Source organism: Dipodomys merriami, unplaced genomic scaffold, assembly GCF_024711535.1.
Source record: "Dipodomys merriami isolate MVZ:Mamm:240054 unplaced genomic scaffold, mDipMer1.0.p SCAF_12, whole genome shotgun sequence".
NCBI classification, from domain to species: Eukaryota; Metazoa; Chordata; class Mammalia; order Rodentia; family Heteromyidae; genus Dipodomys; species Dipodomys merriami.
In genome coordinates this window covers 14,919,424-14,931,797 of record NW_027202493.1, presented here as the reverse complement: position 1 = coordinate 14,931,797, position 12,374 = coordinate 14,919,424, and the positions used below count along the sequence as shown (strand labels likewise).

The window sequence follows — 12,374 nt, the reverse complement described above, 5'->3', positions numbered from 1 at the left end:
TTTAATTTCTGAGCCTGACCATGTGGCCAACCTTAGACAAAAGATAAATGCTACATCAATTTAGTCCAGCAGCCAGTGCCCATTAATATCAGTGACATATGTAATTGCTTATGCCATTCATTATCATATGTCTCCACCTGAAATACTACTTTGAATATTCTTTATTCAGAAAGTATAAGTGAAATTACTACAGAAAATTCAAAATATAAACCCAAAGCTATATCAGTAAACAGAGTCACATTTGAATGGGTTGATCAGCTTTTAGAAAAGAAAATATCTACCTGTAAGGAAAAGAAAAGTATCTACCTCTTTGCTGAAATGAATTCTTGGAAGTGTTCCACTTTGTTCCACAGTGGTAAGTTGGAAATACCTACACAGGGAGAAGGAAGCAAGGGAGATGTTTGCCCTCTCTGGTTGTAGGTGCCAGAAGGTTTTTCACATTGTTTTTTTTGAACTCTGACAAATCTCCTGACTGAACTGGAAAATTTCCAAACATAAATGTGATGATCACATAGGTTAAAGAGCTTTAAGAATGAAGGCTCTTGAAGGTATTTGGGGGCTACTTCAGCAATCCAAGGGAAATTTGCTCTCAGTCAAGAGCCACTTTTAGAAGGTATAGTTCTTTCTAAAAGAGCAGAACCCCCACCTTTGCGTAAGACTGCACTAGGATATAGGAGGAACAGACATTTCCGCTGTATGCAATGGGCTTTAATCACTTGCCCTGAAGTGGTCCTACAAGAATTCTTTGAGCTGGCCTTTCATTTCCTAGTATAGATAGGAAAACTCATTGAAAACCTAGAAAATTAAAAGTGACTACAGCCCCTAATCCAAGAACTGATCTCTTTTATTCAGTACCAACAAAATTCATAAAGAAGCTTCTAACTTTCTGCATATATTTTTCTTTATTAGCATATATTCTTTACTAGCATCTATTAGTTGCACAAAGGGGTTTGATGGTGATATATCTATATATCTATATCTATCTATCTATATCTCTATCTATCTATCTATCTATATATATAATGTGTTGTGAACAGTGTTACCACTTTGTTACTCTTTGTGTCCTTGTCAGTTAGCTTACTTGATTCAGAGGACTGTTGTAGGATGAGTAGCTTGTTGGACTTGGGAGTAGTAGCTACAGAGAATCTGTAGACTTTCTCTCTTGTAGCTATTGCCCAAAGCTAGCCTTTACTGTGTGCGTTCCTCCTAAAAAGGAAAGTGAATGGTTTAAGAGGAAGTTGTTTTTGGAGGAAGGAAGTGGGCAGTATAGGAAAAACAAATCAGAACCTTCTCAAAATAGAATGGACCCTTTGACCACTTCTCTAAGCTCCCTGTACACAGCCAAGTGGACAGGGATTCACACGTGTTTAAACCTGTCTCAGCCTGTCCTTGCTCATAAACAACTATGAATATTTTTCTGAATTAATATCCCAGGCATTTGTTGCTGTCACATGCTGCTCGACAAGATCTTCATAAACAAAGGAGTGAGTCTGCACCATTTGTTCTCACTCTGCAAAGAATCTCATCTCCTCACATCCAAGAAACAAAACAAAACAAAACACATACCCCCCAAAAAAGAATAAAGTTTCATGAGCATGCATTTTATGGTCAAGTTCTTCTAGTCAGGAAGACTACAATCTATGCACAGATAACTGATCCACCAAAAAACAGTCTGCTTTAGTTTAAAAGGTTCAACAACCAAGGCCTTCACTAATTTTTATAGAAGTTTGTTTATTTTTGTTTTTAAAAAACACAATACTTCATGAATTTGTGGGCCATCCTTCTCAAAGTCCATGCTAACTTTTCTGTATCGTTCCAATTTTAATATATGTGCTGCCAAAGTGAACACTTTTTATAGAAGTTTGATGATTGCTTACAAAACAAATAATTTTTATTTGATTGGCTTTATTCCCCCAGAAGAATTTCAACACCCTAAAAAAGGTATATGAGCAATTATTCGTCTATTTACTTGTACCCAAATAATTTCTTATAGGCAAAAGATCCCAAATGTTTTTTAATTGCTCTTGCTTGTCATATCTTTTATTCATTTCATGATTTTATTTTACACCCTCAGTCAGAAGCTGTAAGAATTCCAAAACTTACAAAATTTGATCTTGGTGATTTAAGGTAAAATAGCTGTTTCCAAAAAGAAACAGCTTCTTACACATATTCTAAGTCTATTTTCATTTTTATTAAGGTTGGTTTCAGACATTCTTTGCATTTTTAGGAAGTCTTTTGACTCCTTTCTGTTGTAATGTGTAAAGCAAAACTTTCCACCTTTTACTGAAACATGTTAACCACTGAAAAATTCAAAACAGTATAAAAGTAGGAATAGTGGAATTTAGTTTTTAATAAAGATCTTAAAGCTAAAATAAATTCTCCAAATTATATTTTACTTTCATATATATATGAAATATATATATTGCTAACAGACCAATAAAAATGGACTGCTCTTTATTTATTGGACATTGACATTCCAATGGTCTTAGCTGATCCAGTAATTCTTTTTAAAAGCTTTCCATGCAGAAAAATGTGTACAAAATTGTTCTTCTATACCAATTTGTTTGTAGTTTGTTTTGGAGCACCAACTTAAACCATAATTCGTTTTATATGGTCTCTTTTGACATATTTAAGGAATATCATTGGTGGTCAGTTGTTCCATGTTTGTAATCCTTGTTCCATTTCAAAATAATAGCATAGCAATGGTCCAAAATAAACATCATAAAAAGCAAGGGTTCCCAAAGGTAAACAGATTATTTGTGCTATTTAAAGAGAGAGATACTGTTCTTTAAAAGAGCATAGCGGGATTGCATACAAAGATACTGCACAAGATATTTGGCACCAACTGAGGAAATTAGGGTAGGGGACAGAGGAAGTTCTAATATGATGAGCCTTCTGGCTCTGAGTTCTAGTTATGGGACTCGTACTGAGTGTTCTGCTCTATACAATATCTTCTGCTTATCTGTCATTTGCCTATCTGTCCTTTTATCTATCTAAAAATTTCACATTATCCTTTAACAAATCTACAATTATCCCTCCATTTTTTTTTCAAAGGAAGAACTTGAGACACAAACACTTAAGAAGATTACAGAAGCTCATACAATGATTATTGATAGGTTAAGGATTTTAACTAGGTCTGATTGTAAATGCTGAGCGTCTCTTCTTATAATGGAGAAAGAAGAGTTGAAACATGGTAAACAAAATAAAATGGAAGAGCAACAAAGTCTGAGGAAACATGCAACAGAAGGCATAGAATTAAGTGTTCTGAAATCATGTAGAGGTGCTTAAGGTAGAGAGACATAGTTGAAAGTTTACCAAATAAAATCTGGAACTTCTGATGGTCCCAGATCTCCAGGAAAAATCCAATACGAAGTACTAGGAGCAGTATCTCATGCCTGTAATTCTAGCTAATCAGTAGGCAAAAATCAGGAATCTCATGTTTCTAGGCTAGCCTAAAGCACAAGAGTTAGCAAGACTTCCCTCCTCCATCTCAACAGAAAAAAAAAAAAAAAATGGGCAAAGTAGTTCACATCTGGTGATCCTAGCACAGTGGAATATGTAAATAGGAGGATCATGGTCTAGGCAAGTCCAGATAAGACACAAGCCCTTATCTCTAAAATAATAGAAGCAACAATGGCTTCTGGCATGGGTCAAGCAGTAGAGCACCAGCCCATCAAGTATAAAGCTCTGAGTTCAAACCCTAGTAGTGGCAGAAACAGAAGAAGGAGATAAAGTTTAATATCTTTCATGGAAGTTAAAGGATTTGTCTAACCTACTAGAAATAATATCAACCAAATACTGATTTGAAAAGAAGTTTTCCTGTCTCAAAAACTTCCAGCATATTAGCTCAAAAATAATCTAAACTAACCATGTTTTCAGATTTAATTTTCCTGCCATAACCAGAAGAGATTTAAGATGTATGCTTACTCTCTTTTTTATTATTATTATAACAAGAGTAGGTAACTATGAGTCTTCAAAAATGATATATGTTTTTGAGAATAGCCCTCAATTTCTGGCTGTCATCTCAGTTTTATTCTGTAATTTATTCTGCTACACTGTACTATGAACACCAAAGGTTACCAAGTAAACATTCATTAATGAAAACCATATAAAGGCCTTCTTAGAAATCAGAAAGGCAACTTCCTTTGCTGTAGGGGAATAGCCAAATTTAATTTCTCCCTTGGCAGTATGTGCCTTGACCTAAAGCAAACCAAAGCAGTTTTTCACAGTGAATAAAATGGGCTGCTAAGTGGGGACTCTGATTGCCAGCTAGAGATGAGGCCTCTTCCCAGTCTAGATGTCTGCATTTGGAGAAGCTGCCAGTAGCAGTTGTCTAAACATCCCCCATGGAGAGACTGAGAGGTGGGTAACACAGCAGGATGTGTTTAGTTTCTAGCAGATACTTGAAAAAAAGAGATGATCTTAGACCTGAAAAAAAAAAAAAAAACAACTGCAGAGTTTAAAGTGGCTAAGAACAGAACACTCAAAAGATGGTCCCTTTTAACCTTCTAGCCTTTCTTTGGCAGAAAACTACAACATGCAGTTTAAAATACAATCACCTACCACTCCTGCACGTGGGGCTGGGTTTCATCACTCAGCCCACGACCTGTCTTGCTGACAATCTCCTCTGTGACTGTCTGGCTGTCAACTGAGCCTCCATCTGAAAACACTGTCACCTTTTCCTGCCCATGTGAACAGTCCCTATATTACACACCTTGTATCTCAGGTCATATGTTAATGCTGTAGTAAATCAAAGGTAAAATATACGTACTTAGTTCCTAAAGGGATGATCTATAGATTCACTTTGAACATAGAAAAATAAGATAGGTTGTGTATGCTCTTGTTTCTCTTCTCCTAGAAATGCTGTATTTATATTAAAAAATGGTAGGAAAATTAATGAGCTGTGTGTGATCCCAAATAGTATTTTCCTTAAAGACATTTAACAAAATATGATAGCAGTGTCCAAAGAACATGCTGTCCCTTTGCATGTGATCATTTATTGATCTTTATATTTAAGTTGGGGGAGCTGTAGCCTGTGAGCATGCTTTAAATCTAGTCTTGTATGGCTCAAAACTGTAGAATACATGCAGACATTCCTGTGTAATTCTACCTAACTCCATTTGCTACATAAGTCATGGTACTCAGATGCTCATCCTCATGCAAATCACTCTAGCCTTTGTTGAGAATTCAAATTCCATTTTATCTGTGCTGAAAAACCAGGCTTCTCCAATAAGGAAGGCCTCACATTCCCCTACAGCCCTCAACTACTTGCATGCTTATATTGTGATAGAATACACATCGCATATTCACCCTCTTAACCATTTTGGAATGTACAGTTCAGAGGTATCTGGTATGTATTCACAACACTGTACAACCATTGCCTTTATCTAGTTCCAGAACATGATCATCATCACAAAAAGTACTCCCTATTCCTCGCCTTTATCTGGCCCCTATGAGCCCTAATACACTTTCTAGTCTATCTATTACCTCTTGTGGATCTTCCCTATATAATTTTTCAGCATATGGCCATTGTGTGTAATCCCTTTTACTTAGCATAATCTTAAATAATCCGTGTTGTAGCTTGAAAAGTACTCCCTATTCCTCGCCTTTATCTGGCCCCTATGAGCCCTAATACACTTTCTAGTCTATCTATTACCTCTTGTGGATCTTCCCTATATAATTTTTCAGCATATGGCCATTGTGTGTAATCCCTTTTACTTAGCATAATCTTAAATAATCCGTGTTGTAGCTTGTATGAGTACTCTGTTCGCTCTTACCACTGAGTAATATTCCATTGTTTGGACACAGCACGCTTCATTTATCCATCCTTCAATGGAGGCACATTTTGCAAAGTTTCCACCTGATAGCTATACTTAAATAGTGCTACTATGAACATTTTTATTACAAATTTTTCTTTGAATATCCTCTTAATGTTCTTTTGGATATGCATAATAGAATTGTTGGGTTATGTGGTAATTAACTGCTGAATTTATTAAACTGCCAGCCAGATCATTTTGGTTTTATTGTGGTATGTATGTGTGTGTGTGTGTGTATTTGTGTGTGTGTGCGCATGCACGCGTGTGTGGTCTATTTGTTTTTTTGGCAATGCTGGGGATTGAGCCCAGGGTCTTGTACTTGCTAACCAAACCTTAACTCTGCCATCCTGCTTTAAGACACTTCATCATTTTTACGTTACCACTACATATAAGTTAATTTATACGTCCTTATCAATACTTGTGATTTTCCTTCATTATCATTATATTACTGTTACATCATCATTATCTTCACTGAATCTATCCTAGGCATGAAATAGTTTGTCATTGAATGTTTTTGGTTGTTTCATGCCAGTACTTGTGCTTGAACTCAGGGCCTGTGCTCTCACTCGGCTTTCTTGCTCATAGCTAGACCTCTACTCCTCATACTACACCTCCTTCATGCTCTTTCCTGATTAATTGGAGACAGAGGAAACATCTTGTAGACCTTTCTGATGGGGCTGGCTTTGAACTGTGATCCTCAGATCTCAGCCTTATGAGTAAATAGAAGTTAACAGGCATGAAAAGACATTTAGAAAATGATCCAATAGTTCTACTCTATACTAAGAATGTAGAGCATGTAGAATGAAAGCTACAAAGGACAGGAATTGGAGGCTGTTTAGTGCACTACAGCAACTCTATGCTTAGAAGATATTAACACTCAATCATTATTCATTGAGTGAATGAATGAATGACTGAACAAACAAATGAAGAGGTATAGGTGGTATGTGCACTCTTCCAAGAGAGTTGCATGACTGAACGGATGCTATGTCCACTTTGCAGTGCTGGGTGTGACAATGTCTGACTCTTATCAGAGTCATCTCACTGAGGCCCATCTGTTGTCACTCATTCCTTATCACCAGCAGCCAAATCACTTGTCTACTCCCATCCTTTGTACCTATCCTGGAACCCAGCAGGGATAAATCGGTAAAGCTGCAAGTGCATGTAGATAATTCCCTCCTCCCCCAGAAGTGGCCATGGTTTGTCTTCTTACACCTTTTCCCAACAGGAGTCTTTCCATGTTCCTGAAGAAAAACACACCTCCTGGGAAAGGGTGTGCCTGGCCAGACCATTGCAAGCAGTCTCTAACATCCCCCACAGAAAGAAGGGCTCTTCAGTGACACTTGACAATATGCTAGTTATCAGGATGATAAGAGAAGCCTGAGGCACAATAATCAACCCAGCCACAGCTAGTTTTCCACCTTGCAGAGATGTGGATCCGCCCAAGCAAGGCATATGGGATTTCTACTTTGGATGCCTGCCAGCAGGGTTCTGGAAATTAAAAGATCACCTTTCCTAGAACCATTAAGACAACCACTAAATAGATTGTAAATAGATCATTTAAGGAGGCCCTCCATGGACCTGCTTCCATTCTCTCTCTTCATTCTGAGGATTTCCCAGCCAGTCTCCTCGCTTTTTTTTTTTAACTTTTTACTAATATATCGCATTTTTAAAAAATGTTTTATTGTAAAGGTGGTGTACAGAAGGGTTATAACTACTTAAGTCAGGTATTGAGTACCTTTCTCTTTGAATAGTGTCACCTCTTCCCTTGTTTCCTGACAGCTTTTTTCCTTCCTGAACCTGCTCCCTGACAATTTATAAAGTTCATTTTCAACATAATGTCTAATGAGTAGCATTGGCTACATTAGTTCACCCTTTGTCCCACGATTTCTGTGCTTCCTTTTCCCCTTCCCAAATCAGTTAAATTTACATGCAAGACAAAAGTTACAGAAATCAAAAACAGCAACAAAAGGGGAAAACCGAAAGAAAAAAAAAACCCTCTTCTTCCCATTTCTTGGTCCTCGCTTTGAATATCAATCTGCAAGTGGCTTTGAGTAATCTTTGTTATTCATTAAGAATAGAAAAGGATGCCAGATGATATTTTTATTCAGAAAACAGCATTTCATTAAAAAAAAAACAAAATAACATATTGAGTAATACATTATGTTATCAAAGTTTCACTGAATATTGTCCTGGAATTTTATTGAACAATTAGAGTCTTCCTTCAGCCAAAGTTAAATCTCTAAGGTGCAATTTCTTCAGGGAGTTGGTGGCTCATAGCAGTAATCCTAGCTACTCAGGAGGCTGAGATCTGAGGATTGCAGTTAGAAGCCAGCCTAGACAGGAAAGTTTGTGAGACTTTTATCTCCAATTAACTACAAAAAGCCACAAGTGAAGCTGTGGCTCAAGTAGTAGAACAAAAAAGCTCAGGGACATCACCCAGGCCCTGACTTCAAGCCCAGGACTCTGTGTGTGTGTGTGTGTGTGTGTGTGTGTGTGTGTGTGTGTGTGTGTGTGTGTGTGTGTGTGTGTGTGTGTGTGTGTGTATGTGTGTGTGTGTACTAACATATTAACTGAAGTAGGGTCTATGCAGGGTAGCATTCTAATGGTGTAACTCCCTTAAATAACTAAATACCAGGAAGCTGAAACTTGAGGTGTCATGGCGGAGAGGGGGAGGGGGCATCAAAGGAAGGGGAGGTAGACAAAAGAAGAGAGGAGGGAAAGGAAATGCATCCATAATTTCCCAATGTGTGTGTGTGTGTGTGTGTGTGTGTGTGTGAATTGAAAATAAATCAATAAAAATTCATATTTGGGGGAAAGATTTAAAAAATATCAAAGATTCAAGGTGCATTGTACACAAACTGTTTTGTTACATGGCAAAATCTCAATACATGATCTAAAATTAAGATAAGGAAGGGAAGGGGTGGGGTGAGAGGGCTGGGTGAGAATGTTGAAAGGGGTGACATTGATCAAGATGCACTGTATTCATAAACTGCCTTGGTAAATGACAACTCCTTCGTACAACTAGTTAAAGATCATAAAAACACCTAAAGAATGCCAAAGGTGAAATTTCCTCATCAACGAGGATTTAAGAAGGGAAAGGGAGACTACCAGGGGTTACTCTTCCCTAGAGACAGTGGCTCCTCAACTTGCATACTTGATTTGTGGGAGAAAGCAACTTATTTATTTGTTGTTTAATATCATGTCCTTTAAAGTTAGTATGCCTTTGGATTTAATCTTAATAATTTTCCTCTGTCTTCACAAGATTCCACAACGTGCATATTTTCAAAAAATCTGAAAATAATCTGGAATTTAGAGAGAGAAACTTCTTCAGTCTGTATAGATCACATAGAAAGCTACATTGCTATTTCTATAAAGTTCAAGAATTCAGATAAACTATAGGTGTGAGTGATTATACTATACTATATTATACTATACTATAGTGTTCGTGCAGAAGACTGCATACCTGCATACCGCTGCATGTGCATGTTTTAGTATGTTATGAACATTTGTGGGCATGTTCATGCACATGCAGTACAACTCTGTGATTGTGGGCCTGCACATATAATACAATGGCTTGATCCTTTGACTATACTGAACAACATACAGCCAATAACAATTTCTGAGGATAGTTCTGTTTCCCCAGTGCTTGTAAATTCATCATCAGTACAGATTTAATATTAATATTATTCATGCCGAATTTTTATTAGAAGTCTTTGACCTTGTCTCTAAGTGTAACTAAATAGAAAAGCAATAAATTAATTTTCATGTTCTATCCTCACATTAAACATTGCTTCGTGAGATTTGAAAAGTCAGATAGAATCATAGTATTTTGGATTCTATGCAATAGCAGGGAAAAAATGCACGTGAAAAATTTTACAGTACCCTTGAATAACGTCAACTTTGATATATCAAATGAAAATGAGTGATGAGCTAAAACTAGAAACAAACATTTAGTCAAATGGAAAACATTTCTGGACTTCTGCTTTTCAAACCTGACAGCCTCCCAAGCTGTTATATGGTGATATTGAAAATGCTTCACGTATCACAGAGATAACACAAGGATTAAAGGCATGGTTGAAGCTCTTGGAACTATTCTAAGAAAGCCACTTGAAAAATAACACAGGCACTGGCAATAATCCTGTGCAGTTCATCGTTCCAAGAACATTCCCACTCATTTCATCTTTCTCTTATATTCTCTTAACATTAAACCAGCACATTATAATTAACATTTTCAAAATCATTCTAATTCATTTGGTGATCATTCTCAATCTAATCATTCCAATCTGTGGCAAAATGTCAAGAGAGTACCAAAATCTCATACACCAAGACAAGCAGAAAATGTGATGTTAGGATATGATCAAGTACGAGTTTATTTATTCATTGATATTGAGTCTTATGCTAGGTGCAGAAGATGCAGCAGGGCACAGGGCAGAGAGCAGGCCTGTGCTCATGGTGTCTACAATGCAGCAAGATGTGAAGAATAATTAGGGTGCTGCTGAATTGAGTTTATGACCTAATTTAATCTAGGGGAGTATCAGAGGAACAGGGACATAGAGAGAGGTGGAGGCAGTTGTGGATTCTGGGAGAAACACCATGGCTAGTTCTCCTTCTTCAATGCTATTTATATTGTTGTTTAATAAGAATGGAGGTCTTTGTAATATTAGCTGAATGTTCCTTGGGATGTTTACATATTTACATTACAACTTATTTTAGTTGGAGTTAATGGTCATCCTTGGTCTGTAGGAATGGTGCCAGCTGTTTGTATAAATAAATATTTGTCTTATCTGTGAAGGACATGGCTATGATTTCCTTCACCTCGTCGCTAACCACCTTTTAGTTTGGCAACAGTCAGACATGTGAGTTCTGTTACAATTTCATTTTTAAATGTTGACATATAAATTACAAAGGATTGGATAATTTATCTGCTAGGACTTGATATAGATTTGGAAAACAACCCCACTTCTCAATTTGGGAATTTCTTTAGTTTTCACTTTAATTCCAACCTATTTTGTATTTAAAGCATTTTAATTCCAGTGTATTGCATTCCTATTTAATTATAGGGAAAGAAAAAAGTAAGAAACTATCTTTTTACCCTCCCAAATCATGGTATTTTCATGATTAATAATAATATTTAATAATTCTATTATGCCCAACAGAGCTAAGAAACATGATTAGTACTTGTTAGCAACTAATATCTTGGCTTCCAAGGAGTTGTAGAAATAGAACAATACTCTTCAGTTTCCTGCAGGAGATATTCTTCCCTTTCTCTTCCTCTTCCATTTTTTTTTCTTGGCAGTTACAAGTCTGAAAGAATTGGAAAACTAAAATTCTGTTCCTTTGAAATTTGCATTCTATTCCTACAAATGAAATGACCCAGAACAAATAGATCATTTAAGGTTTATATAAAGAATTTCAAACCAGAAAAGATGCATGAAAACTAGAAGAAAGACAAATGCTTTAGGTAGTTTTCATTCTGAAGATACTAGAGGCAAATAAATAAATAAAATTTCTTCAAAGGATCTCAGAATATGTCTTTACATAAAGTGGAAAACCAATATGGTTCTACTGGACCAAGCAAGTAAACACCATTGTCCTTACAATACTACAATTGCATTTTCCTTCTCTGAAAAATCAGAGAAGGCTGTTCCAAAACTGATTTAACATAGCAAATGAATTTACCAAAGGGGGAAAAAGAGCTTTGGAATATGGATATCTAAGAAAGATCAAACCCTATTGTTTCTATTTACTTTATTTCCTAAATTTATAATTTATTAGTAGGCTTAGTGTACTTTGATTTATTTCTTCTTCTGAAGTTTTACCTCCAATAAATATTGGAATCCTTGTTGTGGTAGTTCAGTGTTCTAACCTTTGACCTTCCCCTTTGATTTTTTTTTTAAAACTTCCTAAACCAATATTTTAAAATACTCAAATTTCTTACCTCAAAAGAACAGAAAAGAAGTACTGGAATATCCTGAGTTTTGTTAAGTATTTTGAAAAGGAAGTAAAGGCAAAAAAAATAGAAAGAAATCAGTAATGACAGATGAAAAACAAGTCTACAATTCCTTCCAACCCTTGCTCCTATAGCTATAATTGCCCAAACAAGCAAAAGAAAAAGCATGCTTCTCCTCCCCAATACCCCACATTAACCAGAACCTTAGCGATGAGAATCTGAACATCTAAAACCCACAGTTGATTTGATTTTAGTGTCATTCTCACAGTTACTATTTACGAATTTTGTTATATTTTTATAAATTTTAAAATTACAGAATATACTACAGGTATATAAAACAGTAGAAATTAAGACCACATGGATTCCCAAAAATCTTGAGATGATTCCTTGTAGATATGTCTGCTTTGTATCTAGAAAGATGAGTAGACTGTATACATAGAAACGCATTTGCACATGTTTATATATCAAATATCTATTATCTGGGGAGACAATAGCCCTCACCTCTTCCAAAAGAGTTTTTTCAAGAGAGTTTTTTCATTATCTGGAATGTATTGGCTTCAGAAAAATAAAGTTATGAAAGCTATCAATGACCCTTAATATTCTTTTTA

The 12,374-nt window shown here is 36.1% G+C and overlaps 1 protein-coding gene and 1 non-coding gene across 5 annotated transcripts in view; one reads left to right on the top strand and one right to left on the bottom strand.

Annotated features, from left to right (window-relative positions):
* The window catches only part of Dlc1 (DLC1 Rho GTPase activating protein), a 436,178-nt gene that overhangs the window by 324,085 nt on the left and 99,719 nt on the right, over window positions 1-12,374 (top strand). The window lies entirely within an intron of this gene.
* Window positions 1,745-1,849, bottom strand: LOC138823466 (U6 spliceosomal RNA). Its single transcript, XR_011370820.1, has one exon. It is a non-coding gene; the product is annotated as a U6 spliceosomal RNA (small nuclear RNA).